The sequence below is a fragment of the Cervus canadensis genome, chromosome 33 (genome assembly GCF_019320065.1).
Source record: "Cervus canadensis isolate Bull #8, Minnesota chromosome 33, ASM1932006v1, whole genome shotgun sequence".
NCBI lineage: Eukaryota > Metazoa > Chordata > Mammalia > Artiodactyla > Cervidae > Cervus > Cervus canadensis.
The window spans coordinates 3,049,457-3,055,527 of record NC_057418.1 but is presented as its reverse complement, the minus strand read 5'-3'; the positions used below and the strand labels follow the sequence as shown (position 1 = coordinate 3,055,527).

Below are 6,071 nucleotides of genomic sequence, written 5' to 3'. Positions count from 1 at the left end.
ATATATCTTTCCTTTTCTCCTTTACTTTTCATTTCTCTTCTTTTCACAGCTATTTGTAAGGCCTCCTCAGACAGCCATTTTGCTTTTTTGCATTTCTTTTTCTTAGGAAGCACAAGCTGGCATCAAGATTGCTGGGAGAAATATCAATAACCTCAGATATGCAGATGACACCACCCTTATGGCAGAAAGTGAAGAAAAATTAAAGAGCCTTGTGATGAAAGTAAAAGGGAGAGTGAAAAAGTTGGCTTAAAGTTCAACGTTCAGAAAACTGGGATCATGGCATCCCGTCCCATCACTTCATGGCAAATAGATGGGGAAACAGTGGAAAGAGTGGCTGACTTTATTTTTGGGGGCTCCAAAATCACTGCAGATGGTGATTGCAACCATGAAATTAAAAGACGCTTACTTCTTGGAAGGAAAGCTATGACCAACCTAGACAGCATATTTAAAAGCAGAGACGTTACTTTGTCAACAAAGGTCCACCTAGTCAAGGCTATGGTTTTTCCAGTTGTCATGTAAGGATGTGAGAGTTGGACTATAAAGAAAGCTGAGTGCTGAAGAATTGATGCTTTTGAACTGTGGTGTTGGAGAAGACAAGATCTTTGAGAGTCCCTTGGATTGCAAGGAGATCCAACCAAGTCCATCCTAAAGGAGATCAGTCCTGGATATTCATTGGAAAGACTGATGCTGAAGCTGAAACTCCAATACTTCGGCCACCTCATGCAAAGAGCTGACTCATCTGAAAAGACCCTGATGTTGGGAAAGATTGAGGGTAGGAGAAGAAGGGGACGACAGAGGATGAGATGGTTGGATGGTATCACTGATTCAACAGACGTGGGTTTGGGTGGACTCTGGCAGTTGGTGATGGACAGGGAGGCCTGGCATGCTGCGGTTCATGGGGTCACAAAGAGTTGGACATGACTGAGCAACTGAACTGAACTGAACTGATAAAGTTATTCCGGTGAGACATAAGCTTTGTTTATGAATTTAAAACCATTCAGTTTATTTATGAAACTAAATTTCATTAATTAAATAAATTAATTCATGAAATTAAAAGACGCTTGTTCCTTGGAAGAAAAGCCATGACCAACCTAGACAGCGTACTAAAAAGCAGAGACATTACTTTGCCAACAAAGATCCATCTAGTTAAAGCTATGGCTTTTCCAGTGGTCATGTATGGATGTGAGAGTTGAACTATAAAGAAAGCTGAAAAAAAAAAAAAAGAAAGCTGAGTGCTGAAGAATTGTTGCTTTTGAACTGTGGTGTTGGAGAAGACAAGATCTTTGAGAGTCCCTTGGACTGCAAGGAGACCCAACCAAGTCCATCCTAAAGGAGATCAGTCCTGAATATTCATTGGAAGGACTGATGCTGAAGCTGAAACTCCAATACTTTGACCACCTGATGTGAAGAACTGACTCTTTGGAAAAGACCTTGATTCTGGGAAAGATTGAAGGCAGGAGGAGAAGGGGACAACAGAGGATGAGATGGCTGGATGTCATCACTGACTCAATGGACATGAGTTTGAGCAAGCTCTGGGAGTTGGTGATGGACAGGGAAGCCTGGTGAGGTGCAGTTCATGGGGTCCCAAAGAGTCGGATACAACTGAGTGACTGAACTGAACTGAACTGAGTTTATTCATTCAGAAAGGCTTCTGTGATAGTACTGATTAACAGTACAGGAAAAATAAAATCTGGCCTCTCTTCACTGATACGAGAGTTTCTGTGGGACGCCTACCCATCCAACCTTAACTGCCACCTAATGGTGGCAGCAACACTGATGTAATGTGAGTCAAAGTGATCTCACCTCAGACTGAGACACAGCCCCGCTTTGTTTACAACTGTCTTTTTTTATTTACCAACTAAATGCAGAGGGCTGTGGGGTCCTAAGGATGGTGGAAACACAAGACAGAAGGAACCCAAGGTCCTGAACTACTTAACATGAGGCAAATTATCAAAAAATAGTTGTACTGGGTGTTACTTGGCAAAATACAATCTTCAGTCACCTAAACCAAAATTTTGTTCTGTGCTGTTCGTTAATCTTATAACATTTGGTATTATTTTAACTAATAAAGACATAAGTAATTTGACATGGGATACTTCATTTACCAGATAACTTGCAATGTAGCATTAGCTTAGTGATTAGGCAATAGACAGTAAGGAAACTGATATTAGAAATGGAAAACATGGATAACTATATTATCCATGGCAAAACATCTGGTAAAACTATAAACATGAACAGGTTGAAATTTACCCAGTTTTTAGCTCTTGGAAAAGAGCCTAGAAAAGTTGGAATGTTAATAATTGGTTATTATTGCTGTTATCCAGTCGCCCAGTCATGTCTGACTCTTTGCAACCCCATGGACTGCAGCACGTCAGGCCTCCCTGGCCCTTATCATCTCCCAGAGTTTGCCCAAGTTCATGTTCATTGCATCGGTGATGCCATCCAGCCATCTCATCCTCTGATGCCCTCTTCTTCTTCTGCCCTTAATCCTTCCCAGCATCAGGGACTTTTCCAATGAGTCATCTGTTGGCATCAGATGACCAAAATACTGGAGCTTCAACTTCAGCATCAGTCCTTTCAGTGAATATTCAGGGTTGATCTCCCTTAAGATTGGTTATCAGCCCTTAAAATTAGTTATTATCCCCTCCATATTTTGAATTTTTTTCCATTTATTTTTATTAGTTGGAGGCTAATTACTTAAAAATATGGAACGCTTCACGAATTTGCGTGTCATTCTTGCGCAGGGGCCATGCTAATCTTCTCTGTATCGTTCCAATTTTAGTATACGTGCTGCCGAAGCGAGCACCATATTTTGTATTTTTATGTACTTTAAATCTTCACATATCTTAAAGCACCTTAAGTCATTACTTATTAGTGTTGTTTTTATGAATAATCTAAGTTTGGACTCACTCACATATTCATTTGACCTCCTGAATTTCCAACTTTTTATATGAAATTACTACACTTCTGCCTGAAAAAAAAGAAAGTGAAGTTGCTCAGTCGTGCCTGACTCTTTGCAACCCCATGGACTACCAGGCTCCTCTGTCCATGGGATTTTCCAGGCAAGAGTACTGGAGTGGGTTACCATTTCCTTCTCAAGGGGATCTTCCCAACCCAGGTATAGAACCCAGGTCTCCTGCATTGTAGGCAGATGCTTTTACCGTCTAAGCCACCAGGGAAGTCATCCTGCCTGAAGAATCCCCTAAATATTTCTGTTCATTCAGATCTGCTAGTGCTGACTACTCACTTTTTTTGTCTGAAAATATAATTATTTTGTCTATGTTTTTGGAGGATATTTTGTTTGATATAAAATTAATGTAGGCATATTTTTCCTCTAATATTTTTTAAGATATCATTCTATTGATTTCTGATTTCTGTCTTTCCACTGAGTAAGTAGCTGTCAGGTAATGAAGACGAAGCGTCTTTTTTTACTTTTGTTAAAGTTTTCTATTTGACTTTGGTTCTCAAAGTTTTGCTATGATAAACCCAGGTATGATTTTTTTGTATATATACTGCTAGACGTTTTCCAGCACAGTAGCACACACACACACGTCTAGTCATTCTATTGCATCTTTCATCAATTTTAGTAATTCTTGGCCATTATTTATTCAAATATTGCCTCTGCCACATGTTCTCTCTCCTTCTAGAACTCTGGATAATATACACGTTTCCATGTGTCTCTGATGTTCTTTCTCTTTCACAGATTCAAACTAGATATTTTCCATTGAATCCAGTCTTCTGTTGCTTCTAATCTTTCAAAGAATTCCTACTTTTGGCCTAAAATAAAGATTTTTTAGTAACATTCTCTAACTTTTAATCTTTTTACAAATTTTCCTTGTACATATTAATTACAGTTATGTTAATATTCCTATCTGCTAACTCTGGTTACTAGATTACCTGTGAGTCTGCTTCTTTTGTTTATTTTTTTCTCTTTAATTCTGATCCTATGATTCTATCTCATAATGTGCCCAGTGTTAATGAAATGGCACAAATTTTGTGTTTAAAAAAAAATGTAACTCCAGATAATATTGACATCCTCTAAAGAGTTTTGTATTTTTTTAGATTCTCTCAGTCTAGAAAATAGAGTTGAATGGAGTAGCTACCATCTTAATCAAATCAGCGACTAAGACGAGCAGAGTCTGATTACAGATTTGCTGAGACTCCTCTGATGTTTATTTAGTCCTAAGGCGAGTCCCTCAGTGTTTGCAGCTAAGATACAGTGTGTTTACTAGTGCCTCCTTCCCTGGTGGATCTCGAACACTATTCTTGTGTAAGAGAGCTAACAGTAGGCCACACCATGTAGGAACTTACATGTCATTGTATGAACTTTGGGTTTTCCATTCATTAAAATGGGGAATCAATGCAGCTTTTCAGCAAAGAAGTGACATGAAAATTGTGTTTTAATGGATCACTCAGTTCCTATAATGGGAATAAATGTTAAAGAAACAAGACAAGAGGTAGGAAGAAGTCTAGTGAAACTGTCTCCCTGTGGTGACAAACGGTAGCAGTTAGATGCTATGTATACTTTGAATTTACTGCAAAAAAGATTTCTGGATGATAGAATGTGGGATAAGGAAAAAAGAGAGTAGTCAAGAATGAATTCAAATTTGGGGGCCAGAACAATTGGAAATATTTAGTGATACCAATCAAAATGCAGATGACTTTTATGAAATTTGGAAAGAACATGGTAGTGGAGAGGGAGCCAGTTTGGGGATTCATTTTGGGATTCATTAATTTTATTTTTTTTTAATGTTAAGCAGGTATATATAGAGTCAGATATTCAAGGGAATGATCTGATTGGAGACAGAAATTTGTGAGTGGTATTTTACCACTGAAATTGATATAAATAAAACATGAAGAACCCCTAAATGCATGGAATCAAATTGAAAATGTAGAATATTTTTGTGAGTTTTTTTTTTTCATTTTTCATCATTTTAAGGCCATGTTGTCCAGAAAGAGCTGAGATAACTGCCTCAATTCCAATAAAAAGAATGGTTTTGCCAGAAGAAGTGACTTTATCAGTACTCATATGGAAGACAATTTGAAACTTTCAACACATATTTTTCAACCATCAGTAAGGCCCAGACTCAGCCTAACGTAAGAGATGTTCAGAACATTCAAATTTCTATCCAGGAAGATGACTGGATTTTACCGCCACGGTGCATTCACTCTCTATTCTGTATTCATTTTAATCATTTCCATCTGTCTTTTTCAGTACATATCACTTCTTACAATCTAAAATTTTCAATATATCATGTCAGTAGAAGGCAATAAACTACTTATGACACAATCTTAAATAGTTTGGAAAGAAAATAAGCTGTTATAATAGAGATTAGGGTAAAAGACTGAAAAAGAAAATACTAGATACCTTCTTATAATTGGGAGTCAAAGATCTAGAGAGCAGCTATATGTGAAGCTGAATGATTTTGACAACAATGTTAAATAGGTTGGTGATACTTAATTTGATTTTCAATTTCTGACCAGAACTGGCATTTAGAGAAAAGGAATAAAATGTGAGATACATCTGCAAACATTTCAGACTGTCAGTCTCTTCATTTCAAATAAGTTGGCTATAAAAGAAAAGAAATAAAGTAATTATCAGTTGAAGAAGGCCAATTTAAAAAGACAAAATATATGTGTGACATACCTATACGTATAACATTTTTCTAAATTATGGTGCCTATTTGAAAATAAATTTAAAATTTAGAATGAATTACAGTATTTCTATAGTTAGTAGGTATGTTTATGTTCAGGGCACTGAGAAATGACATGACATAGGCAAGCTCACTTTAAAAACGAATTGATGGACCATCTGTGAAATGTATCTGCAATCATCCATCACTCCCACTAAAAACATGATGGTTTTGTGTGTGAGTACAGGAAGAAAAGCTTTCAGAATTTTTTCATGGTAAAGGAAATTAATGAAATATGTCTAGAAATGTTACAAAGCAATAATAGAATCTTTCCAATATATATTTCTAGCCCATGAAAATAAAAAGAGTACTTTTTTGAAAAACATAGTGTGTTTAAGGCTCTGTCTTCAAAATATATCCAGAATCCTACCATGCAAA

The 6,071-nt window shown here is 36.9% G+C and overlaps 1 non-coding gene across 1 annotated transcript; it reads right to left on the bottom strand.

The window, feature by feature from the left end:
* Positions 1–2,699: 2,699 nt before the first annotated feature.
* Positions 2,700–2,806, bottom strand: LOC122434239. The gene has a single exon (XR_006267313.1). It is a non-coding gene; the product is annotated as a U6 spliceosomal RNA (small nuclear RNA).
* Between the last annotated feature and the right edge of the window lie 3,265 nt (positions 2,807–6,071).